This window comes from Lissotriton vulgaris, chromosome 1_1 (assembly GCF_964263255.1).
Source record: "Lissotriton vulgaris chromosome 1_1, aLisVul1.2, whole genome shotgun sequence".
NCBI classification, from domain to species: domain Eukaryota; kingdom Metazoa; phylum Chordata; class Amphibia; order Caudata; family Salamandridae; genus Lissotriton; species Lissotriton vulgaris.
Window position 1 is genome coordinate 1,401,989,817 of NC_141685.1, and position 27,847 is coordinate 1,402,017,663.

The following is a 27,847-nucleotide window of genomic DNA, read 5'->3' on the forward strand; positions in this document are numbered from 1 at the left end:
GCCTATTATGAGATGTGGATTTCAGAATGGTGAGGTTTACATATCTGGTAAATACCGCACCGTGTGGTATCCCAGTTTACCATCGGCAATATTACCACAACAAATACGGTGGCTCTAACAGTGAGGCCGTTGGCATCGTTGAATGAGAGTACCTCACCTCTAAGAGCTCCAAATACCTCCACAAAAGAGAAACCAGAGGAGTAAAAAAAACTGTAAACAAGGTTCTGTTTTGGTTTCTCAACAGGACCAAGAATTATTGTGGAACACTGGTTTCCCATCACAAACAGAATGGTGTAATCGTCTTTTTCAGACCAATGGCTTGTACCTTTAACCCCTTCGATGCTGATGACGAGCTCAGCTCGTCATCACCCACGGGTGTCGTGTGCTGATGACGAGCTGAGCTCGTCATGGTGCCACTAAAATGGCATTTTCCAGCACAGGGGGGGGAAAACGCCTAGCAGCCAAGTGGTTAAAGGAGCAGCCAAAGCACTAATACTCTAGCTATAGTAAGAACAAGCATTGGCAAAGCCAACAGGTTTTGTTTTTTGAAAAGGAAATTGCTCAGCTACTGGCTTTGCGAACACTTGTTGGCATTGGTGGCACTGGAAAAAAGAAAAAAAATCAAAAATTAACATCAGTAAGTCATGGTCTTTCTCAATGAAAGCACACACATAGGCAATTATCCTGGAAAGGTTGTTCTTTTTCTTTATGTGATGAACAAGTTACTTACCTTCAGTAACACTCTTTCTGGTGAGTACTCTATCTAGCTATAGATCCCTCACCTTTAAATACTTCCCAGGTGCCAGACTGGATCCAGGAAACATTTCTCTAGCAATACTCCTGTTTGATGCTAAGGTGGCGCCATGCGGCCCCATGTTGACTCTGTGCCACCCCGGAAGTGACCAAGCCTAGTTGCATATAAGCACCGCCCATTGCACTGACATCAGTTTCTTGTTTATTTCTTTTGTACGTTCGTACACCGAGCTTCAGCAACTGGTAGTACCAGTGTACAGATTGCTAACTTGCAACCTTTTTAAATGTTAAAAAGAGACCACTTTACAGAATGAGGAGGTGGGATTACAGTGGGGTATCCACCTGAAAGAGAATTACCAAATGTAAGTAACTTGTTTTTCTGGTTGATACATCTAAACACAAATTCAGCACCTTGGAACAGACACAAAAGCAGCACCTACACAGGTGGAGGGTCTGTGGAATTGAATCATACCAAAACGTCTTGCAGGATTTAGCAGACGAAATGTCCTTACCAGACCTGGCTGTCAAGCAGTACTTAATTTGTAAAACAATAAGTGCCAGGGCTCTCTTCCCGAGGCCACTGCAGCTTGCACCACACATTGCCCCTGCTATGCTACCAATGATAGTAACAACACAATTACTAACCATCACACTACTACAACAGTGACAATTCGGACTATTTCAGGTTGCCAAAGCTATAAGAATGGCTTTGGTGGCAGGTAATAGTAATTTTTAATGTATATTGAATGAATAATTAACAGTTGTTTTGGTCATCACTAAATTCGTGAGACAGTGCCACCTTGTGGCAGACTGTCACAAGCGCCGGTGTTGACAATTAAGTTCCGGTGCAGAGCACCAGAAACCACCTGCTCAAATTAAGCACTGCTGTTAAGGCAGCAGTGCTTTGTGAATGCGTACACTGACACCCACATCACAGCCTGGCAGATATTAAGAACAGGCACTCAGCATTCCAACGCAGTGCTCACAAGACCTACCAGTGGCTATTTCATGGGTAGTCTGTAGCAGATCTTAATGCAGGGGAAAATCCACCTTGACAGGGTCCTCTTCTCACAGCCTTCCTGCTGGACCTGGCCCTCTCTGCAGGGCTACTCCCGAACATTTTGCCTTTGCCCCTCCTGTTTTCTGATCCCGTTTTTGTTGGCTTTAAGACTTAGCACATTTTACCACTGCGAACCAGTGGTAAAGTGCTTCTGCTCTCTCCTTTAAACATGGAAAAAATGGCTTACACCAAATGGAATATTTAATTTACTTGTAAGTCCCTAGTGAAGGTGTATACCCTATAATTAGCGGTGGTAAATTAAATGCTAAAACATGTACATAAACCTCAGCACTCTAATCAATTTAATGTTGATTCATAACATTTCCCATACAAGTCAATTTGAAGCACTAGCAAAGCAAAAGGGTTTTTACTTGCTGTTCAATTTAATATATATATATATATATAAATATATATATATATATAGAACATAACGTTTTATCCATATATTTAGAAGCAGTAACATTGTGTTCCAAGGATGGAAAGCTTAATACAGTGATCCTCCTTTCAAGCATTGGACCGGCAGCCGACAAGTGTTTCGTTTCAAAGAAACTTTTTCAAGGCTTCAATAAATAGAGGAATAAAACCAAAAGTTTTATATATATGTTCAAGTCTTGTAGTTGGGAATCGTCCGTCCCTATGTATAATAGTATTCTTATCCGTAACAGAAATTGTGCCCCATATTTTCAATCAGATCCACTAAACTGATATAGATTAATAGGCGAAGAATGTAGGGCTATGATATGCCCCTGTAGTAAGCATCTCCCCATACAACGAGGCCAGTCCAAATGTGTCAAAAATTAAATGCTACTAATGGGCCTGCAGCACTTATTCTGCCAACCCCTTAGTAACCCTTTAAAACATGTCTCTAGCCTGCCAATGCAGCCTGTATGAGCAGTTTTGAACTGCCATTTCAACCCAGCAAAATAAACCCTTTGCCAGGCCTTCCTTTTTATTTATTTATTTATTTAGTGTTTTATAGAGCGCACAGCTACCTCCGACGGAGGTGTCCCGGCGCTGAAGACCTTATCTCAGAGGAAGGAATGGGGGAGGAACGAGAGTTTAGATCTGGGAGAAGAACCAGGTCTTTAATTTTTTTCGGAAAAGGGGTTCTGAGGAGGCGAATCTTAACTCTGTGGGTAACTGATTCCAGAGTTTAGAGGTGACAACGGCGAAGGCCCTTCCACCCGTGTGTGTGAGGCGGAAACGGGGGGTAGTGATTAGACGTAGGTTGTTAGATCTGAGGTTACGCTGTGAATGAGAGAGTTTCAGTCTGCGTCGGAGGTATGCAGGGCCACGGTCATTGAGGGCTCTGAAGACCAGGGTCAGGGCTTTGAATTGTATACGCATTTTTATTGGGAGCCAGTGGAGTTTGATAAGGTGGGGGGAGATGGAGTGTCGAAAAGGAATGTTGTTGATTAATCTGGCTGCTGCATTCTGGACTCTCTGTAACTGGTTGATGAGATAGGCGGGTGCCCCCAAATACAGGCTATTTGCGTAGTCCAGGTGGGAGGTTATCAGGGCATGGACTACTGTTTTCCGGGAGTCAAGTGGTAGGTAGGGAATGATTTTTTTTAACATGCGTAGCTTTCCAAAGCAGGCAGAGGTTACTTTACTGATTTGGGTTTTGCAGGAGAGAGCAGTGTCGGATTGGAATCCTAGGTTTCGGGCCGCTGGGAACGGCACAGGGGGAGGGTTTAGTTCGGATGGCCACCAGATATTGGGGGGTAGAGGAGATTTTTGATTAAAGAATAAGACTTCCGTCTTATCAGTGTTGAGTTTTAAGTTGTTCTCGGCCATCCATAAGGCGATCTTTACCATGCAGTTGCGGAAGTTGTCAAATGATTTTTCATCATGGTCTTTAAAGGAGAACACCAGTTGTGTGTCGTCGGCGTAAAAAGTCACCTTGACTCCACATGATTCCACAATTTTTGCTAGAGGTTTAAGGTACACATTGAAGAGGAGAGGGCTCAGGGCAGAGCCCTGTGGGACTCCCCAGGTCAGTGGTTTTTTGTCAGAGAGAAACGATCCTAGCATCACTTGTTGGGTTCTGTTATTTAAAAAAGATTTTATCCACAGGAGGGGAGGGCCGCCAATCCCTGTCTCTTGCAGGCGAGTCATTAGTGGTCGTGTGAGATGGTGTTGAATGCAGCGGACAGGTCGAGGAGTACCAACATGGCCTCCTCTCCCCTGTCCGTGCATTCTCTAATTGACTCAGAGACTTCGAGTAGTGCAGACTCGGTACTAAAGTCCGGTCTGAAGCCTGACTGGGTGTCATGAAACAGGGTGTTAGATTCCAGATAGTCTGAAAGTTGGAGCTGGACTGCTTTCTCTAGTACTTTGGCGGGTTTGGGCAGAAGTGAAATCGGACGGTAGTTACTCAGACAAAGAGGGTCCATACCTACTTTCTTTTGGATAGGGATAAGGAGCGCATGTTTCCAGGCAGCAGGGACCACACTGGTGGAAAGGGAGGAATTCCAGATTTCGAGAAGGGAGTCGATAATTAAAGGAGCAATGTCATTCAGGATTGAGGCTGGAGCAGGGTCTAGAGGAGAGCTCGACTTGCAGTCCAGAAATAATTTCGTAGCTTGTTCCTTAGTGAGAGGTTGGAATGCTGTAAAGACCAGTTTATGATTGTGATTCGTGTCGGGACTTTTGGTGATGACCTTGCCATTTTGTTGGATGGTGGTTGCAATGTTGATAATTTTCTCTTCAAAGAAATTTGAGAGACTGTCGCATAGTGTTTGCGACAAGGGAATAGGGGCAACGAGGGCATTGGGCTGTGTGAAGTCTTTGACTATATTGAAGAGTGTCCTGGTGGAATTCTTAGCTTTGGCAATGGTATCAGAGAAGTACGTGCTCATAGAGTGTTGTTTGAGTTTACGAAACTCTTTAAGGCCTTGTTTGTAGAGTGCCTTGGCTGCTGGGTCATAGCTCTGTCTCCAGAGACGTTCAAGTTTCTTACACTTGCTTCTATGTGTCCTGAGTTCTTGTGTGAACCAGGGGGCAGAGGGTTTTTGCCTGTTGGAGGTGAGAGGACGCATTGGGGCTATTTTTTCTATTGCAGAAGTGAGGTCATTATTTAGAGTGCACACAGCGGTGTCTAGGTCCTCCAGAAGAGGGCTGTGAGTCGAGGCATATATTTGTTCTAAGGCTGTAAGAGAGAGTTTGTGCCACTTTCTGCCATGAGTTCTTATGGCGGCGTTGTGTTTAACAATTTGGGGTGGGGAGATCTGAAAAGGTACTAAGTAGTGGTCAGACCATGTCAGGGGTAAAGGGGGAAAGGCTGTAAGTTTCTCATGGTTAGAGAAAATGAGGTCAAGAGTATGCCCAGCGACATGAGTAGGGCCAGATACCCTTTGTGATAGATTAAGATTTTGCATTGAGTCCAGGAGAAGGGCTGCGCGATTGCAGCTGTTGACGTCTACATGATGGTTGAAGTCTCCCAGAGCGATGAAATCAGAGTGTTTGAGGGATAGATCTGCTGTAGTTGCTAATAGCTCTTGGATAGCAGATTGGGGAGAGTTAGGGGGAACATAGGCCAGGATCCCTGAGGAGACGGCAGTGGAGGAGTCTATGATAGAGAAGTATAGAGCTTCTATAGGTTTGGCGTTAGTGATTTTCCTGGTGGTCATTTTTAAGTGATTCCTTAGAATTACTCCTATTCCCCCTCCTGGTTTAGAGCCTTCGCGGCTAAATCCAGGGAATCTGTAGCCCGGTGGGATAGCTAGAGCGATGTCAGGGTTGGAACTGTCTTTAATCCAGGTCTCAGTTAGGAAAACTATGTCCCAGGGTGACGAGGATAGTAGCAGCCAGATGTCATTGGCGTGGCCTGGTAGTGAGCGGCAGTTTACTAGCCCCATGGAGTAAATTTTGGAAGGGAGGGGGTTGGGGATGGGGTCGGCTGGTTTGCGTGGGCAGGTCCAGATGGGGTGGAGTAAGAAAGAACAGTTAGGGCATTTATGTGAGAAGGGGGTGGGTAGGGGAAAGCAGCAAGGCGAGGGGGAAGAACAAGATGACTTACCTATGTCCATGAGTTGTGATTTGGACCAGGTAAGTGTCTGGGCGGCCGGAGAACTGGCAGCATGGCCGGGCCTAGGCACGGAGCCGGCGCGGACGGGCGCAGACGGGCTTGCCTTAGGCGCGCCTTCGGCGCGCAATCGGCGCGCCCGCTGCGCTCGTCCGCTGCGCGGTCGGGAAGTGCACATGAATGATGCGCAAAGGGGCGTGGCCTAGGGAGATGGGCGTGGCCTCGAGGTGCCGAGCGAATGGCGGCAATCGGTGAGTCTGTCCACGTCAGCGCTAGAGTCCGCTGGGCGTGGTTGTGCAAAGTGGCAACAGAATAGGGCTTTTTAAAACACACAGTAATCACAATAAACACAGTTTAAAATAGTCAGTTTTCGCGCTATCAGTCTCTTCTCCCGGCTTCCGCCTCAGGAGATGTGCAGGCTTCTAGGTCGCGCTAGTGATCAGCGCGCCTAAAATACACAGAGTAGGGGGCGTGGCCTAGGGAGATGGGCGTGGCCTCGAGGTGCCGAGTGAATGGCGGCAATCGGTGAGTCTGTCCACGTCAGCGCTAGAGTCCGCTGGGCGTGGTTGTGCAAAGTGGCAACAGAATAGGGCTTTTTAAAACACACAGTAATCACAATAAACACAGTTTAAAATAGTCAGTGTTCGCGCTATCAGTCTCTTCTCCCGGCTTCCGCCTCAGGAGATGTACAGGCTTCTAGGTCGCGCTAGTGATCAGCGCGCCTAAAATACACGGAGCAGGGGGCGTGGCCTAGGGAGATGGGCGTGGCCTCGAGGTGCCGAGCGAATGGCGGCAATCGGTGAGTCTGTCCACGTCAGCGCTAGAGTCCGCTGGGCGTGGTTGTGCAAAGTGGCAACAGAATAGGGCTTTTTAAAACACACAGTAATCACAATAAACACAGTTTAAAATAGTCAGTTTTCGCGCTATCAGTCTCTTCTCCCGGCTTCCGCCTCAGGAGATGTGCAGGCTTCTAGGTCGCGCTAGTGATCAGCGCGCCTAAAATACACGGAGCAGGGGGCGTGGCCTAGGGAGATGGGCGTGGCCTCGAGGTGCCGAGTGAATGGCGGCAATCGGTGAGTCTGTCCACGTCAGCGCTAGAGTCCGCTGGGCGTGGTTGTGCAAAGTGGCAACAGAATAGGGCTTTTTAAAACACACAGTAATCACAATAAACACAGTTTAAAATAGTCAGTTTTCGCGCTATCAGTCTCTTCTCCCGGCTTCCGCCTCAGGAGATGTGCAGGCTTTTAATACAAAGAAGTCATCCCTGGCTTTCGATTTCAAACAAGCTGCCCTCAGTTTCGGAACCACGAAGGCTACGGACAGGCACTGTTGGGTATGCTTTGCCATGGAGAGCGAAGATCACACAGCCGAGTGGGTGAGCCCGTGCAGCTGCAGGAGCTCTATCAAATGGATCCACCAGTCTTGCCTGCAGCGTTCGCTCAATGAGAAGCAGAAGGGCAGCAGCACCGGCAGTGTGAACTGCCCGCAGTGTGGCACAGAGTATCATACAGTATTCCCCAAGCTCGTTCCACTGGTTTACTTCCTGCAGCAGGTTGATAGAGTACTCTCCAAAATAAGCCCCTTTGCTGCAGCAGGTATTTTGGTTGGAACGGTGTGCTGGTCCTGGACCATGCAGGTTGTTGGTCACAAGAAAGGTTTAGATGTGATGGAATGTGCTGACCCACTCTTTCTGCGCATAGGCCTTCCCACCATTCCCATCAATCTGGTGCTTGGCAAGATGATTCGTTGGGAAGTTTACGTGCTGCGGTTGTGGCATAAATACTCCAGCAAATTGCAGGCTCTCAATGCACTGCTGTTAGGCATTGGCCGTCCTTTACCGCACATGCCTCTGGAGACCTACCCACAGAGTGACCACTTGTCAGTTTCACGCACTCTTTGTGGAGCACTTGTCTTCCCATCTATCGCCAGCATGGTGGGCCGAGTGATGTTTCGTGGTGTGAACTCCAGCCTGCAGCGAACTATCGTGGGTGGCATTGTCTTCATTGCAATCAAAGGATGCCTTAAGGTTTACTATAAGCAGCAGCAGTACAACATCCAGAGCAACAGCGGAAATGAAGACACGTGACCTAATACTTCAGTGTGTGCTTCCTACTTCCCTTTCCTGCATCCGAATGTGAGAAGAACTTTAACCCCCCCCCCCCCCAATCGGGAAGGATTTCCAGTGATTCTGTTTTGTAACGGATGTACGTTGTAACAACGCATGCTTTTACCACGCATGCCTTTACAACGACTTGCGTTGGGGGGTGCTGGATATTGAATAGTTTAATTTACTATTCCAACTCCAGTCCCCGTGGATAGTAGGGAAGGTGTTGGATAGTAAATTAAACTGTTACCTATCCTAGAGCGCCCCCCAGCGCAAGTTGTTGTAATGACTTGCGTTGAAAAACCTGCATTGTAAAGGTACTGCGTGGTAAAAGTTGCGTCGTAAAGGATGTTTCCCGTTTTGTAACAGGATTGGTCCCTCAACAAGTTAGTTATCCAGCTTTGTGTATTCCATTGCACCACAGGAGTTTCCCTTAGAGCCAATGAACACTCAGCCTTTAAGAGGGAGGCATCATTTGTGCAGTGCTACTGGGTTTGGTCACCCTTACTTTGGATTTTTTCTTTAAGAAGGCGATTATCCCCACTTGCTTCCTACCCCGCAAGCTGTCTCTGTATTTCTCAAGCATAGTCCCCCTCGTGAAAGGTTTGCACTGAGTTCTCTGCACCACAGCCTGATGTTAGCCTGATAAATTTTACAATTTATGATTCGTTTTCCACGTGCTGATGAGCGGATGCCAAGCACAACGTTTATGATTTTTCTTTCAAATCATTTACCCCTATCCAGTTTCAGGTTTGTAAATCGTGCTTTGATGGCTATCTTAAGTGCTGTGTATATAAACAAGAGCTTTGCATTGTAAAAAAAAAAAGAAGTCATCCCTAGGGAAGGCCCTAAACAGCCTGCACTGCAGGGTGCACTATATTTAAAATGTTGGACATGTACACGTACCAGTAGTAAAAAACTTGTTTTTCATTATTGTAATGCCTACCTCTTCCATAGGATAACAATGGGTTACCTTATTACATTTAATAAGTGATAACCTTTGTTTGGGAGCAGATCGGAATGTCATGTTGGGTGTCTGACGAATTGTAATTTAAAACCCTCATTAATGGTAAAGTGGGATTTTAAGTCACAATTGTAATGTATCTTATGTTACCTCGATTTGTACAGCACACTAATCACTTGTAAGGGTATACAGGCACATGGGCAGATATGTAGGTGTGTGGTCCTCTCTGTGTTTAATCGAAAAGCCAGCTCTTCAGCTTCTTGCGGAACTCAAGAAATAAGTATGAAGTTATGAGGTGTTGAGGGAGGTTGTTCCATTTTTTGGGTGCGATGTAGGAGAAAGAGTGACCTCCTGCTCTGCTTTTACGGATGTGGGGAGCATGTGTAAGTTAGAGTGAGGCAGAACATAGGTGTCTGGAATTCTTGTCTAAGTGTACAGAGCTTTTCAGGAATTCTGGTACTGTAATGTGTAAAGCTTTGCATGTGTGCGTGAGAGGTTTGATTTGGGAGGGCTTTTGAATGGGGAGCCAGTCAAGCTTCTTGATGTACGGTGTAATGTGGGCGATTGAGAATCAGTCTTGCAGCGGCGTTCTGGAAGGTCTGGAGTCTGTGTAGGAGTGTTTGGAGATTTCGGCGTGGAGAATGTTGGCAGAGTCTAACCTGCTGGTAATAAGTGCTTCTGTGACAGACTGTCTAGTGTTCTGTGCAACCATTTGAAGATCTTTTGCAGCATGCTTAGGATAAGAAAGCAGGAGGTGCTCACTGCTCAACGCACCTATCCGTACCTATGGAAGGATTTCTATCAGGCTCCAGGCACTAACAACTAACCATTCAAAAAGATGCATTTTTCAGACATGGGCTCAGATACAGATAGTGATCAAGCCGCAGTTAGCTCACATCAGAACGCATTTAACAATCAGCCATCTACATCCATCAAATATTTTTAGGACAGACACACGGGGCCCCAGGTTCATGCAGGAGACAAACGGAAGGGAGGAGAGGATGCTACCAGAGCCAATACACCTTGGGCCAGGAGCAGACCCGGAATCAGTACTACGAGTGGTAAATCAAGACCTAACCCTACCCATTTTTAATCTCTCCTCCCATGCCCTCACTGAAACTGAGAACTCAGTATTAGCCTCAGAACTCACGTTTGTCCCAACACACAAGAATGATCATTTTCAAACCAAGATAAAACTCTATTGATTCTTTATATCAATTCACCTGAAGAACTTTTTTTAAAACATCAATTCATATAAACACATGATGTAACAGGGCTACATAATTCATCTACATTTTGTTCATCTAACAATATGATCTCAAAAGAAGTTACAGTCTTTTAGAAGGTCATTCTAACTGTAATAGACAATCTATTCAGAAGTCCACTTTATAGTAAATATAATCTCTCTAAAGATGAACACTAAAAGTGAGCTTAGCAAACACATTCTTATTCTCACCACTAAGGGCTTTGAAGAAGGTTGGTTAAGTGTAAAGGAATCTGAATTTTTTAACAACTCAGACCCAACAGTGCCGGCTATATATATCTTTGCAGAGGTACATAAAAATCCTCTTAAGTCCCCGGGAGCTCAATCCTGAAACCACTGGCACAATGCGCAGACTTCTTTTTTAGACCATATGTTATCAACAATCCAACCTTTATTAGAGATATCAAAGCAGTTATAAACTCCATTGAGAACTATCCATTTGATCTACTTAAAGAAATTCTTGTCACTATGGACATAGACAGTTAATACACAAACATAACCCAACAAGAGGCTTTGGAATTTCTGGAGGTACTATTAGAAACAAGAACTGGGCCACACCAAGTCCCTACCTCCTGTATCCTTGAATGTACAGTAGGAACTAGCTTTGAGCAAAAATTTCATTATATACAAGATTCAGTTCTATGAATAGATCAAGGGTGTAGCTTTGGGGGCGGTTTTCACCCCTGACACAGCAAACATCTATTTTGCAAACTTTGAGTCAAAACACATAGAATGTATCAACAATTCAACTGTCTTTATAACACATCGATTTACCTATGTGCAATAGGTAAATCGAAGCGTTATAAAGACAATGTTTTCCTGATATGGAAAGGTGACACAGAAAGCCTACTTATGTTCCACAATTGGATCACAAGACTAAACCCTAATTTAAAATACACCATTGAATATAACAACTAAATTAGGAACTGCCTAGATATCACAATCAAGACAGAGATAACAAACTACACACCACTTTATCTACTAAACCAACTGCTAGAAGTACGCTTTTACAGTTCAACAGTCATCACACCAAGGTCGTAAAACCTAAGCTCCCATTAGGGTAATTTATTCGCCTTAGACAAATCTTTTTCAAGAAAGATGACTACTTTACATTGGCACATAAGTTGAAAGAAAAACTCAAAGCCCGGAGATATCCATCCAGACCCTTTCGGAGGTCACTGAAGAGGGTATGGTACAAAAGGGAAGCCCTCTTTAAGATTAAAAAACGACTGAGACAATCAAGGCCAGTATGCGTCTCTACCTTTGGCACATTGTCTAACACAATTTTAAAAATCATCTGTAAATATTGGAGCCTTTTGGCAAGAGGCTCAATGTTCCATGAGAAACCATTATTTGCTTTTAAAAGAGGCTCTAACCTAAGAGACAGACTCGTCTAAGCATATGTCAAACCTACACCACTAACAATCCAACATATGTGTCAACTTGCACCTATTACCGGCCACAACAAATGCAATAACTGCTTAGTTTGCAGCATATCTAAAACAGTCTCGAATTTCAGCATAAATGATCAACAATCAACCGTGAAACACTTCAAATTGTATCACCAGTCCCGTCATTTACTGCATTGAATGCCTTTATGGCCTCCTCAACATAGGCAAGACAACTCAACCAGTGTGTAAACGTATAGTTCAGCATCAGTCTAGAATCAGATGCTGAGTCAAACATGCCTGAAGGTCCAACACTACACAATTCAGTCCAAGAAAGACATGACATGGTGGGTGATAGATACTGTCAAAACCACTATCAGGTCTCCCAGTGTTGATCGGATAACCACGATCAAGGAAAATAGGTAGATCTGTAGAGTGGACAGTATTAAAAATGGCCTGAATGTATCTTTGGAATGACAAACTCTGGCCCCACTTTAATAAATGTCTTCTGTATAACAAATGTGTTGTATAATGTATCATAGCAGTTATTATTTAAATATACTATTGGGCCTGCTGTCAGTTAGTTCTATATAAGAGACCCTAAGATAACATTATCTTATGAAATGGTATAATTATGTACATATGTTAATCGATATGATCTTTGATTAAGTTAATACGCAAATTTCTGTACAATAGTATCTCCAATCATATGACGGAATAATCATGTACATGCCTTGATACGAGTATACAGTTTCTCATCATGTTAATATGCAGATTTCTTTCATGCTTGTGATCCAATTATTTTCTATGCCATAAATATAATTTGTATTCTGTGCTATTAATTATATCATAAAATGTAATGACATCAAACTAGCTGGACAAATTAATCTGTCAAGCTAGCACATCACTCTTTTGGTATTCTACTGTAAATTATATATACTTAACACTACATAATACAACGAATACGGGACACCCCGATGTCACTAACAGCTCTCCATTCAATGGAACATAGCTTCTTTATTTTTTCTTAATTTGATACTTAATTTGCCTTTTAGTTACTATGTGCAGCTCTAATAACAGCTCTCTTTGACTTACGAGACAGTTCTATGATACTGTTTTTTCGATAAGGGTGATATACTGATCTCAGCAGGTTGTAGAGCATTTTAGGACCCTAGTGTAATTTTCCCGATTCATGCCCTTATATAGGTATAAATCACCATATCCTTATATAGGCATAGAAATCATAACCATATTAAGACATAGCTCAGGCAGTCCAAATACGGCATGGCTACTTCCACTAGTTCCGAGAATCCACAACGATTTCTTGGAAAACCCCGCCTTCAGCAGTCAGGGACCTCCCCTTGCTTGAATATTGATTTATCCAAGAACTCATGGAGTTTTCAAAGAACTGAGTCTTTGATGATGTTATTATGTCCAACCTTACGTCAAACTCGGCACCTTCAAGGTATAAATGTGCCCACACTTGGCCAGGCAAACACACAGTGGTTTGGAGCAGTTCGACTATCTACCTACACGACATAGCTCGCTGCAGCAAGTGCCGAAGGAAGCCGTCCCCCAGCAGACGCGCTGAGAAAGACGCTGTCTTTTCTCCTGCCGAGAAATCCAGCTCCAGTGTTTCCAAGCTACCCTTGCGGGTTGTTGGGAAATCGAGTCCTGAGAGAGAGAGAGATAACAGACCTCCTTCATTCTAAACCAAGGTACGGAGCTGATTAGACCCTTAGAGAATTCTTGGATAGATTCTTGGCAAAGAATACTGAAACTAAGCTACACCTCACTTACTTCTTCCCTCGTACTAGACTTAGGTTAGGTACACCGGGGTAGGCGTATTTTAGAAGCACTAGTTGAGTACTTTTAGTCTTTATTTATTAATGTATGTATTCTATGTATTTTATGGCTTAGAAACCATATCATGCTTTTACAGTATTATTTTATAATACTCCTCGTACTGTACACATTGTACTTCGCAACCAGTATTACGATTGTAGCAGGTTATTTCTTCTGCATGAGAAAGAAGACTGTTCAATAAATACTTTTATTGAAAACGCCCGTCTCTCTATTTCTCTGCACCTATGGTGAAACGAAGTATGCACGACTGACTGAGTGAAATACCTATCTATTGTTTCCGTGACTCTTGAGATATATTTCTTACTCTTGGGAAACAAAATTGTCATGTTTATGCGGTTGTCAGAAACAAATCACTTCTTGTCTATTTGAGAAAGTTTCTAGTGACCTCTGAGCTAGCTGGCACTCACAATTAAGTCTAATATATTCGATAGAGACCTAGTCGACCTAAGTCCTACGTCAAATCTATAGTATATATATTTCCAATGCGTAGAGCCTATTGGGAATATAGGAACTTCACTACAAGCATACTGCCAATATGGCCGACCAAATGCAACTCTAGTTCCTCATACGTTACAACATTGTTGACTTTTGTGGTTAGCTCTGCGATTTTTTAATAACGTGCATTGCTGGCTTTTAGTAAAACCCCTCCAAAAGTGGCCAAGTATAGTTAGCCCTCTAGCTGTTTACCACATATAACTCAGCCGATTTCCGCGGTCTCCGTCGGGTTCAAACTAACTAACTAGCAAGACAGAAGGCTTTTCCACAACTCTGCTAGGACTAGTAAGTACCTGCCAATTTCCTAAGTAACTGAACACGTAGAAAGCAGCCTTCTTTTAAATAAGTATGTGTGGTCTGCCTTGCAGTGAGCACAGGATGGCTGTAGCGTTATTGTGTGTTATCTGCTTGATTGCAATACCCGTAATGTTTTCGGATGCCAAATTCTACGGAGAATCACCCACTAGTTTATCCATTGGTGCATCTCTACGCTGCAACCTGACCCTTAATACTGCTGTGTGTTCCACATGAATAGTTAATGCACTTTAGAGTTGTTATTTGGCTGTACTAAAAATTATGGCGCAGAAGTTGGTATATTACCTGACCTCTATTTCAGGCTTAAACACCGCAATGGTTTTCCGAAGCGCTTTCTCAGGATATTACCTATCTTGTGCCTCTGTGCACAACACTCTCAATATGTATTTGACGATTTAGACGTCGTCTTCCACTGCTTTGTTCAACAGCGCCTCATCCAGCATTTATATTAACCTCAAAGACGCACAAGTTTATTTATAATTTTTTATCTTTTTCCATAACGTGATTAAACTAAAGTGTCTTTCCCTGTTCATCTCAGGGCGCATATACGTGCAGAGTCTCCCGTGAATATAGGATTCATATTGGGACCACACAAATTTTCTTGGTGTATGTATTGTACCTTCTGCCCAATTAAGATACAACCTGAATAAATTCAAATGATCATAGTAATTTGAGTGTGTGATCTTTAAGATGAAACGTTGATTGAATGATTATCAGTACTGGCATTTGTTTTGTTGATTAATGTAGTATTCAGGAAAAGGACATTAAGCAACACCCATCTTTCTAATTTACTCCTTATACTGTCCTTTGTAGATGGCTGCTAGTCATTGGTAAATATCTAGTCAGTTCTTTTTTTCTTTCGTAATCTCCCATGAGAACTGCCCCTCTTACATTTGGTGTTATTTTTAATGTTATTTATTACTGTCTGAGCACTCTTTTTTAGGTCTCGACCTACAGCATTGCTTTAGCAATGCTTTTTTGGTCGAGATTATAGTAGGGCTGTCAAAAGTCTACCCAAATTGCTGCGGATCGGGTACAGTTCATGTGAGCCAGGCGGTTGCACATCGCACATCGCACACCCACACCATTGCCAGCCACATCCCACACCATTTGTCTGAGCCTCGGCATCAGACTTCAAATGAATGCGCTCCGCCGCCACAGCAATGCTGAGAGCTTGGTTTTTTGCATCCATTTCACGGGGAAGTTCACGGTGCCTTCCTCCTCTCCCGGATAAAATACTGCTGCAGGCCACTTTCGTCTCACTACTGCAGGATTCGGCAGAAATCAACCTAACAAAACACGGGGTGACAACGTGCAACTTTTCCGCCGAGTAAACAGAATTTACATTTCAGAATGTTATCTCCCTACTTGTTTTAACGCACTATCATCGTGATGCATTTGTGACCCGCTAGTGCCCCTCCCCCTGTTATTTATCACGTACAAGAAACAAACTAAAGAAACCGCATATTTTTCCAGTACAAACTGGGCAAAATCACTTTACTCCACTTCCTCAGTTCCACACTCCCAAGTTTCAGAGGCAGCCTGCCAGGCTTGCGACGAGTGATGGCGTTATTGCGCTTCTCTGGTACCAGCTCTGCACCCAGAAGCGGGGTTGTCGTCGGCCGAGTGCTTTACGTCTCACAATGAGTTTGGTAAGCAACCAAGCGCTATATGAATTCAAGCAAAGTACAAAACACGTGCTCAGGCAAGCGGATCTGTGTTGCTTCCTTACTGAAAGCTACCTCACAATCCATTAAAAAGGTGACAATGAACACACTGAGAGGACTGTGCATGTAACCTGCAAGCTGTGACAAATCTTGTTACACTTCCGGTGTTTGGTCCTATATTTCAGGTTCGTTTTCCACTTAATTGCATCTTTCTTTTGCTTTCTTGATGAACGGGTGCGCGCATGTGCTTGCTTAGGGCAGGTCACGGGAACTCAGGAAAGCTCTCCAACAAATGTCCGTCCAGGTCCCCCACCACTCACGGTGAATCCGCAAATGACATGCCTCTGCCCTGGAAGAGTGGACTTGGTTCTTTTAAAAACATAACTTTTTGTGTTTTATATCTTGAACCGCCAGAACATTTGTCTATTCTGATGTACTTTCAAGCAAAATATGGGCAGCTGAGCAGTCACAGTTTACAGCTGTACTATTTGAAACTAACTGTAGACGTGCTCTCCATCGCTCCCTCTTCTAATATTTCGCTCCTCTCTCCCTATTCGACCTTTTTTACTGTCTATTCTGCATTTCTCATCTCTCTCATTACCTCCTTTTCTCCTCCACTATCTTCACTTCTGTCTTTTTCTGCTCTCAACTCTTGTTTCTTCCTTTCACTTTATTCTCTCCTGTCTTCCATCCTACATCTATGTATAGACCAGTCGCCTGCTTCACCTCTCTGCTATTTTCTTTTCTCTCTCACGCTCTTTCCTACACCTCTGTTTCGCTACCTCCAAAATGTGCCCACTTTATTTTCTTCCTCTAATCTCCTCTTTTATTTAATTACTCATAACCTTTTCACCTGCCTTTCTCCGTTTCAACCCTGCCTTTGCTTCTCTGTCCGCCTTTAACAATTTATTTTTCCTTTGAATATCTACATTTAATGGTTTCTATCTATGTAACTCTCTCCAGACTGCCAACCGCTAGTTCATTCTGTCTCACTCCCCACACAACCACAAACACAACTACACACACAACCACAACCACACACACACACACACACACAACCACACAACCACACACACACATACGCACAACCACACGCACAACCACTCACACAACCACACACACACAACCACATACAAAACCACACACACAACCACAAACACAACACACACAACCACAACCAAACACACAACCACACACGCAAACAACCACACACAAAACCACACAAACAACACACAACCATCCACACAACCACACAAACAACCACACACACACAACCACACACACAACCATAACCACACACACAATCACATATACAACCACACATACAACCACACACACAACCACACACACACACAACCATACACACACAACCACACACTCAACCACACCATCAGTACACACTTTCACCAGGCACAGACAACATCAGTCATCAGTGCACGCTTTCAACATGCACAAACACCACCAGCCGTCAGTTCACGCTTTCACTGGGCACAAACACCACCAGCTGTCAGTGCACGCTTCCACCAGGCACACACCACCAGACGTCCGTGCACGCTTTCACCAGGCGCACACACACACCACCAGCCGTCCGAGCACGCTTTCACTAGGCACACACACACCACCAGACGCCAGTGCACGCTTTCACCAGGCACACACACACCACCAGCTGTAAGTGCACGCTTTCACCAGGCACACACCTCCAGCCGTCAGTACACGCTTCCACCAGGCACACACACCACCAGCCAGCAGTGCACACTTCCAACAGGCACACACACCATTAGCCATCCATGCACAATTTCTACAGGGACACACACCACCAGCCATCAGTGCACACATCAATTGTTAACGCATCCACAATTAACTATTGTAGCAATCGCAGTATGGCGCACTTTACTTAACATATTCATCTAAAGCGCAGCATGCCACCATTGTTAAATAAATAAATACATATTTTTTTGGCCTACAATTATAGACTTATGTTGCAATTGGTGATGCAATATTTAGCAATGCCAATAGCTCAAACTTAATTAATGCGAGACCTATTGCATTGCAAATGCTTGTTTTGTTAAGTCTTTTTTAGGCTCAGGAACTCACTCTCGCCCATGCTTGCTCTCTTTCCTCAAAATTATGAACAGCAGCCCTTTTATATTTGCTAACGCCCCCTCCTTGTTAAATATAGTGGCAATTACTTTTTTAAATTTACCATTTAAAGACAGAAAGTCTTTATTTTTTAAAGCGCCCCATGCCTCACTTTCACTTAAACATCAAGGACATGCCCCTCTCTTTATGCGCAGCTCGCTGTATTTATCTTTGAAAAAAGAAAGTATTTTTTAAAGCGCCCCATGACGCACTTTCATTTTAACAATGGCTGCTGTGCGCCTTTCCTTATGCGCGGCTCGCAGTATTCACATTGTAAAGTCCTTTTTTTAAAGCGCCCCATTCTGCACTTTTACTTTAACAATGGCGGCTGCAGGTCTTTCTTTATGCGTGGCTGGCCGTATTCACGGTAACAAATATAAAGACTTTTTTTTTAAGGGCCCATGCTCCGCTTTCCCTTAAACAATGGCAGCCGTACGCCATTCTTTATGTGTGGCTTGCCGTATTCACTTTGCAAAACATATAAGTCACTAGGTTTGTCCGTTGTTTATGTCTGTGGCGTTGCACAGTGTTTGACATCATTTTCTGCTTCCTTTGGGCTCACTGTGCGTTCGGGCTCACTTGTCTTCCGGTCTTTCTCAGTCTCAGGCACAACAGCAGGAGTCATCATGGTGTACCGTGGGCAAGGCTCAAAGGTGCAGGTACAGCCCATTGTATCCTAAAAATGTTATCGTGCTTGGAGCGTATGAGGGAGACTTTTGTATGATTATTCCAAAATATTAGTTTTGGTCAATTAACTCCTCTTTATTTGAATGATTGTCTAAACCCTGCACCTCAGCTTGTTGGCAACCCACACTTGTAACCCTTGCTGTAACTATCCCAAACATCAGCCCTCGGCCATTTCGCAATTCATTGCAACCCAGTCGTACAGTGCTTTATACGATCTCACACATATAACCACATTTCATAGTTTATGACCCTGTTGTTGTTAAGCACTGCTGTTTCCTTCAGCCAAAATTGTACGGACTGTCTAGAAGGTTAGAAAGGTGGGTCTGGTTGTTATATATCAATCTTCTGTTTGGTGGTTTTCCTTAACAGCTTTATTTCCGAATCTCATCTTCAGATACCTACAAAATGTAAGTATACACTATTACATGGGGTAGGGTGCAAGTGGAATGGGACTGCACTATATTTGTTGGTTATGGGAGGACACATCACATTTGCGTGAGGCTCACTGTGCTGCAGACAGCCGTTCAGCTTGTTCTTCTGTCATTGGAGTTGTGCTACTAAGACTACAAGCACAAAGTGCATTGTTTGTTTCTGGCTTTGCTAGTGCTTCACATTACGGAACAGCAGTGTAAAATGCTTGTAAACCAAAAAACATAACAAAAAAAACGTAATTTGTAATGCCAGTAGCTCTAACTTTCACAAATGCGAGACCTATTGCATTGCAAATGCTTTAATGCACAGGAATGCTTTATAGTATAGCTCAGTGATAAATTATGTAGAACTGAATGGTACACCTTGTAATCTTTGATGTAATATAGTAAGCACATTAACATGATCTGTTGTTGTTAGACCTGGCATCATTGCGCCAGTCTCCCTTTCATTTTGACGAATTACCTCCTCTGTTTTGATATGTTTTGCTGGTTTTATGCTATGGGCACTGTGCCACTGCTGATCAGTGCCACAGTGCAAGTGCTCTCTATGTTAAATTGATGTACTAATTGGTTGTGCCATGATTGGGTTATTTGATTTATCTGTCAGCCCCTAGTACAGTGAACCATGTGAACACAGGGCTTGTAAATCAAATGCTGCTGGTGGGCTTGCAGCATTGGTTGTGCCACCAACAGAAGCAGCTTGTAAAGTGTGTCTCAGGCCTGCCATTGCAAGGCCTGTGTGCAGTCTAGCACTGCCATGTAGACTTGGCCAAGTGCACCCACATGCTCTGATGTGTGTAGCGTGTTCTAATAGTGAATGACAGCCATTTTCGTTTTTCACTATTGAAGGCTACCTGTTCTCCATAGGCCAGAATGGGCAGTTAGATTATTACAGTCTTATAATCCTAACTGACTCAGGGAACATGGTAGAAATTCGAGTTAGTATGCCTGAACTCAGAATAACAAAATACATCTTTTAATAAAGTTGATTTTAATATTCTGTGTTTGAAAATACCACTTTTAGAAAGTAGGTATTTTCTTGTCTAACTATCCAGGCCTGCCTCTGCTGGGTTGTGTATTCCTTGTCTGGGTTTGTGAGTGACAGGGCTGGGGGATTCCAGGAGACAGGCTGGGGCAGCCCGGTGGTGAACATAGAGATCTGCATCTAGATAGGAGGGAGGAGTTGCACCTGGGACCTGAATAGGGCTGGGCCTTCCCTCTACAATGCTGGCTCCACCTCCTGTGGCATGTCTGATGTCTCTGCCCTGCACTGTGAAAGGAGAGAAGGAATCTTGCCAACAGTGTGCTCCAGAGCTGTATCTTCCCTCCCCTGTGCTGGCTCCACCTCCTGTGGGGCGGCTGATGTATCGGCCCTGCACAGTGAAAGGAAGAAGAGAGTTGTGTAAACAAAGTGCTCAGGAACTGGTTTGGGCTATGCAGAGGCCTCTCTGCCTTCAGAGAACAAAGGATTTTGGGGTGTAAATATTGGGACCCTGATCCCAAGAAATTAGATCACTTCTGGACAAGAAACCTTTCTGCCAAGGAGAAGAGCCAAGGAAGCTGCAGGAGTTGTACTGCCCCTTTGCCAGTGTGCTGTTTGCTGGGTTGGCCTGCAGTGGTTGCTTCATTGCCAAGGGAAAGAAGAAGGAATTTTGTAAGGACTTCCATCTACAGAATATTCTCCAAGGGCTTGAACTGTGCTTGTCTCCTGCTGAAGTCTCAGGGACAAAAGACTTCACCTCCAGCTCCCCATTGAATTTCCTTGCTGGGAATTGTGACTCCAGACACTTGCGTGCCACTGGGAGCTGGAAGCGCGACGCATCGAGAAGAAGTGTGTCGCAGCCGCAGCTGAAATCGTTGCATCGCCGGAGAAGCGAGCCTTCGCCGCATCTCCCTGGAAGCGTATGTTCATCGAAGCTGCCTGCTGTCGCATCACCGGAGAAGCGTGACACCATTGTGAGAGTCGCCATCGCATCACCGGAGCGTGTCGCAGGGCCTGTCGCGGCTCCAAGGTACCGAGTCGTCGCAAGGCTGCCAGGGCGTCCTTGCATCGTCATCGCATCGCCGCATCAAGGGCGCCATCTTCTCGCATTGCAACCGGATCATCGCATTGCATCAAGGCGCCATCTTGCGCACTGCAAAGGGACCCGCAGGCCGAGAATCTACGCGTCACCTCCGCACCGGTAAAGATCATCACGCATTCCCTACTCTACACAAGCATTGAGGCACAACGCATCATCTCCCCCGGATTACGGAACCAACGCATTTCCCCTTTTGCAAGCCTTTTGTTTACTTTGTGTTACGCATCCATGTACTTTGTTGAGAACTTTGCCGTATTTATCATCAACTTGAACTAAGCAACTTTAATAATCTTTTAAGTAATCTTAAGGGTAGTACTGGGAATTGTTGTCGTTTGTGGTTTTGTGTTTAAGTCTATATAAACAATACTTATTTTTATAAAACCTGTGTTGGGCCCATTTGTAGTGTTTTCACTGTATTACTGTGTATATTCACAAATGCTTAACACACTGCATCTTAGATAAGCCTGTCTGCTCGTGCCAAGCTACCAAGGGGGTGAGCATGGGTTATTAAGGAGTGTAATCCCCTTATCCTCACTTAGAAGTAAGGGTCCCTATTTGGACAAGGTGAATACCATTGCCAACTAGAGACCCCCAGATCTAACAGTTGTCTTTCCATACAATTAATAATCTGCTCTTGTTGCACTGATTCCGATCTATTTTTCTGGCAGGTTGGTTGCTACATATTAATCTGCATAAGATATATAATCACAACAAAGCACTCTTCACCAACACTATCCCCTCTTTTCATCTCCTTTAATTGGGAACCTACTGCACGCTCATCTTCACACTGTTAGCTTCTGCACCTTTTCAGTCTTTCTTGGACCAGTTTCTACCCCCAGTTTTCATACATTCATCTTACAGGACAAATAACAAGGGACAGCACAGACAGGACACAATGAGGGAGGAGAGAGGAGAGAAAGAGTACACGCAGAAAATCATTGTTCCAATATTATAACTACTACCACCAGCCAAAAGACCTCTTAGGCTCAAGTCTAACTTTTCATGTAATTTCTTCGTCCTGAAGAATAAATCAGCAGTGTGGAAATTGTCTAGACCATTATTGTTTTTTTTTCCTCAAAACTCAGAAGGCATCTATTAATGAATGTTTTCTGGGAGAATATTTGGCATTCAAATATTTGGATATAAACACTACCAGTAATGTAGCTGAATTAGTAGCTAGGACAGTTTCTCCAGTGTTCATATTAACCAAGCAATCTAAATGATAACATTTTTAGCCAGCCCACTACCTTCTAAGCAGGCAATCTGTCTTGGATGTGGTTGTTTCCGTATCCAACTATTAGTTAACCCTAAACTGCCCGGAGTAAACATTATGCAGATTATTTTGGGTAGTGTTTATCATGATTGCATCTTGGTTTTTAAAATGATGTAAGAAGCTGGGCCATGTAAGGCACTTTCCCAGATACTGCAGCTTAAAACTTAATCACCAAACCCCAGCACCTTTCTAAAGATGTACCACATCTGAATCCTACAGACCCTGATGCAGAGGTCTAGCCCGGGACCAGGGTTCAATTCCCCGCCTCGGCGGGTCTTGGGCTCAAAATTCCACGGACCTGATAATTCCCACTCTGCAACTCTGGGCAATAGCTTGCTTAATCTCCACAACGGCCCCCACAACGCTAAGGATGCCTGGCCTCCACCTTGCGGGTGCCCAGAAGTGGACGCCTCACAGGGAAAGCCAGGATGGGTTCCACAGCGGTATTCGTACAAGCACCTTGAGACCCTTGCGGGTGAGTAGTGCGCTATACAAGTTCACTTTTTCTTCACAATTGGATCTTCATAAGAAGCTCTGTCACAAATGCCAAGTAGACATGAGCAGAGGCATCAGACCAAACCAGACCAGACCTCTAAAAACACCAATAATGTTGGCTGGCCCCTGCTTTTCCATTGTAACTCTGCTTCGGGGTGGCAGATCCAGTAGAAACCTCCAAAGAGGTTGTCTATACATACAAGGCTCTACTAAATGGCCTCACTAAAAACCCTATTTATGCATCTTTATAGCAATCTAGCAAGTCTGGCCTTTTTATTTATACTGATGACTCTTGTGATAGCCCCATACATTGTGGAAAATAGTCCCATGAGAACTCAGACAGTGGGTAGCTCTAAGATAAGCAACATCCTTGGTGTCAAGTTTAATTTCCACAGATGTCATGCAACAGTTCTTTTAAAACTAGGCTAGAACACCCTAGGTATCAAATGATATCCCTTTTCATGAACACATCATAAACGTTCAGTTCTCTGTCACTTCTTCCCTTTGTTCAACGCATTATCCCCAGCTAATTTCTAATACTGAAAAGACTGAATGTCTAAATATTTCTCAAAAGATTTCCAGGACCTGCGTTTCCAGGCCACTTAGGTACCGCTGAAGGTCATCTGTGAACAAAGATAATTTCAAATGGGTATCAACACTATCTCTCCTCCTGGCATTGCCATGTCTTCTTGAGGACTAAAACAAAGGTACACTACTAGTGCAAAGAAAGAAGACACTATTCTGTTTATCTAGTATGGTAAAGGATTTCCAAGCCTTTTTATACTTGTACTCTTGCTCTGGGTCCCTAATATAGCACTGGCAGCCAGTAAAGAATTCAAGGGACTACGCCAAATTTAATTAGTAACTTTGGTAAAAAGACAATTTGAGAGCAACGAACGTATGATTCTGTCTCTTCATCCATTGTGGGGGATATTCTTGATCACTTTCTCAAGCGCCTAGTGCCTTATTGTTTCCTCTTGGGAGGCTGAATCCTTTTAAATATGCTGATTTATTGCCCTTTTGCTCTATGCCCCTATTACACTTAACCTTCAGGGTATGCATTCCTCAACATAACGTCTGGAATTTCTCCAGAATCTCTTTTCTATAAATGTGAATCTACTCATCTACGCCCTCTCCTGCTTCTGCACACTAATTCTCGACTCCAGCAACCTACTGGCTCTGTGCCACCTTTTGTAGAATTGGCACAGAACAAGTGTAGTACTCAGTTTCTCTGAGACCGTACTTTTGTATTTAGGGCCTCCCACCAGCTTAGGTTTAAGAGATCTGATTCTGTTAGGGATACTCTGTTCATAAAGGGCATGTAGTTCTTACTCTTCTAGTGCCCAGAGCTAGCAGCTCTTCCATACATTGACTTTATGGACCTCCCACAGCACACACTCTGATACTTTCTATTATCAATTCCCTTAAAAATAAAAGCTCGAAAGAATGTCATGTTAGATTGTCATTACATATCCATCTCTACTTTCTCATGCTGAAGGGTAGCACTTCTGACCATTTAACCCTGCAAGGAAGTCCAATGTTCTGGAGAGTTTCTTGAAAAGTAGCTAAGGCAAGCATCTCAGTTAAAGTTGTGTGGTTAAATGTGAATTATATTTTATGTCTGAATGGTATCCGCCCCATGCATCTATGTTTGTTAATAACATTACATTTCTGTATTTTCCTTGTTTGAATGACATTCCACTTATTCATCTCAAAGTCACTAACCATGTTCAAATTGTATCTATTAACAAGTTCACCTTTCTGAAATTTCTTCAGTCTTTTCTGGTCTTCATCAGATGCTCTATTGTTAAGTCTACCGACCCATAGGTGGAGCAGAGGATCGAGGTCAGCATAACCAATAGCCTTCCTATCAAGAACCATGCTGAACTGGTCCGTAACCTATATCCCTCTCTATACACCCTTTACTGTAACAAAATATTTGACTCCAAAAAAATATGCCACTGTTTTCTTGTTTTTGAATGCCAGAAAGACCAGTGCAAATAACTTGCCTGCTCTTAGCAAAGTGCATTTACAGAATAAACGAAATCCCTATCTTAGTTGCGCGGAGATCTGGCTTTCAAAACTAGCAGCAAACAGGAGAATGTAGTCCCTTAACATGGCCAATTTCAACACTACATATTAGTTACCTGTTCTAGTGCTCCAGTCATCAGGCAAAGTGTTCATCACTCTTTGGTCAGTTTCACTATCGCCAGGAGGTCCTGTTCATGATGTTGACTTGCTTCACCCCTGAGAAAAGGAAACAAGAAGGAAAGGGAAAACCACATAGACTCACAGACGCAACCAACTTTCTTCCCCTTTACAACTCACGTCTGGTGAATCTTTTGTTCAAATGCACTTGGTACAAACTAATACTGATGCTTTTAGCAATTACAAGAAGGAGCCTGGAATGGGAAAACATTCTCAACTAGCTTATGTGACTGTTACTGCCACAAAACAAGTCAAATGTCTCTTTACCCCAGAACACCTTACTTCTTCCCCACCACCTAGAGGCATATTTTCAGTAAATCTGATAGCAAGCCTTCATACCCCAGAGAATTGAACAAAAACGTGCACCTCTCCCAAATAATCAAGCCTTATTTGAAAAACAATTATATAGCAATACAAAGACCACAGAAATCCTTAATTCGGTTGTGGCCAAGAAGAGTGTGTCTTAAGAGCCGACCCTGTGAGCTCCTATGATTCAGGCATTCTTCCCAACAGAGCACCAACAAAATATCAGCATTCACGATCTTCAGATCGGAAAAGAGGAACCAAAGAAACCAGAGACCTTTAGGTGAACTTTAACAATAATGCAGTTTCAACCTGAAATTTTGTTGTAATGTTAAGACTCCTTTGGTCAGATAACTCGCAAATTCGGTGCATAGGCTGGGTTTTTGGCCTTAACAATGATGGCGAATAGAGGGCAGAGGCAATTTAGCCTTAATCTAGCTGGTGAAGAAATTAAAAGTTGCCATGTGTCGGTAAAAGGACAGATGTACAGCTGGCGTCTTTAAGGAAACAAGCATATCTTATGGTAGACTTAGAAGTTGGCTCAAAGAAATCACTTCACTGACCCAGAACAGATTCTGAAAATCAATGTTAACTGATTTTACAATAAATGCATTGTATAAGAAATCATTTTCAAGAAAGTGAGGCGATCAGCACTTATGGAACTTTAATTTTTTTGACAGAGATAAAGCTGGCCTAAATAATGTGCCAGATTCAGTACAAAAACATGTAAAGAGTAAAAATTATCCATCCTAACAGATTACAAAATCATATTCATAATTAACATATCTCATGCATTGGGTTAGGGCACAGAAGGGCTGATAGCAGAGGGAAAGACCGAGGGCTAGAACAAGGCGCAAAGGTACTGCAGTACTACCAAGGAGCACAGTAAAACGGCCAAAGGAGAAAATGTAAAGACTCAAACATGCTTATAAATTGGGGACGATATCACCAGATTACCCATTATCAAACCAGATCTGAAAAATCTGCAACGAGAAATATAAAATTATAGCTCCACTTTTTTTTATTGTTAGAAAAGACGTATTTTTTTGAAGTTTTTCCAAATAATACACTGTCTGTGCACTTCAATGCTTCCATAGAATCTCCACATCCCATTACCATTTGGTAAAATAAAGACCACTCAGTGCATGCAAACAAGTCCTTTAGTGTAATCCACCAATTATTTTCCTCTTGTCACCCACTAACCACACAGTGCAGACCTGACAACCCCCCTCCATGTAACAGCATGTGTATCAGAACCACGGGTTCTTCACATGTACAGGCAACACTATGAGGTTGGGATCCTGTCACAGGTCCGACTAGTCATTTAAAGGCCCATGTGACATAAGGCCATTACTCATTTAATCATTATCCTCGCTTCCCTCAGGTTGGATTATGCACCCTCTGTCGCACAGTGGCGGTATAGCTAGTATTATTATTTCCCAGGCTTCCATTCAATTTCGATTCCTCAGCCACTTAGTTACCATTAGCTTCAGCGCTGCACTCTTTCAACTAGCCCATTTGATAAGTTCAGTTCTCCAGCTGTTCAACCTAGGCCAACCCAGGTCTTTCTAGCTCATTGCTATTTGTCGTCTTGTGGTGAAGGCAGGGCCTTGCATGCCCACATTGCTATGTTAGCTTAGCCTTTTAGTCGTTTAAACACCATTTTGCCACTTTGCAGCTTTTGCACACAACACTGCATATATCTGTTATTGTAAGTTAGACTGCTTGACTTTTCTTCACATGACAAAACCTTGTTTTCGACATCCGTAGATTTACACCGCGATGTCCGTCTATACAGTGTGTGTAGAAGCCTCCAAGGTTAACAAAACAATGTAAGCTGTTATTCGGCTGATCGGCTCACGATCTAGACACAACATGCACACAGCTGCGGCTGACTGAAATTCTAGCGCCTTTAATATTGCACTGCGTGCATGATTGCAACACTTGGAGAAAGTCTGTATCCAGAGAGAGAGAGATTGTTGCAGATCCTGATGTGATTCACCTCTGCTGATCTTTGAGGTATGGGGTTCCCCATTCAAGCCTAAGAGACCTAGCTAGTGAGGGTGGTACACTAGGCACTATAGGTCCTGTTTCCAATAGCATTATAATATGCTTTCTCCTTTTGTGTTTTATGGAATTGTAACAATGCTGATCGTATTGTTATTAATCATATGCCTGCTTATGTTGGCAAAAATACTGCATTTTAGAGCAGGTTGTTAAAATAAACATTTTAAACTTTTCCGTGTCACTATTTACTCACGTTGTAGACTGGTATGAGAATATCACGAAAGATATCACGAAAGAGTGTTCTTGATTCCCACCATTCC

General features: G+C 43.5%; 1 protein-coding gene and 1 pseudogene across 3 annotated transcripts in view; one reads left to right on the forward strand and one right to left on the reverse strand.

Annotated features, from left to right (window-relative positions):
* ATXN7L1 (ataxin 7 like 1) overlaps positions 1-27,847 on the reverse strand; it is a 423,903-nt gene that overhangs the window by 82,243 nt on the left and 313,813 nt on the right. The gene's annotated exons all lie outside the window — the stretch shown is intronic.
* Positions 6,627-7,926, forward strand: LOC147750588 (E3 ubiquitin-protein ligase MARCHF5 pseudogene; annotated as a pseudogene).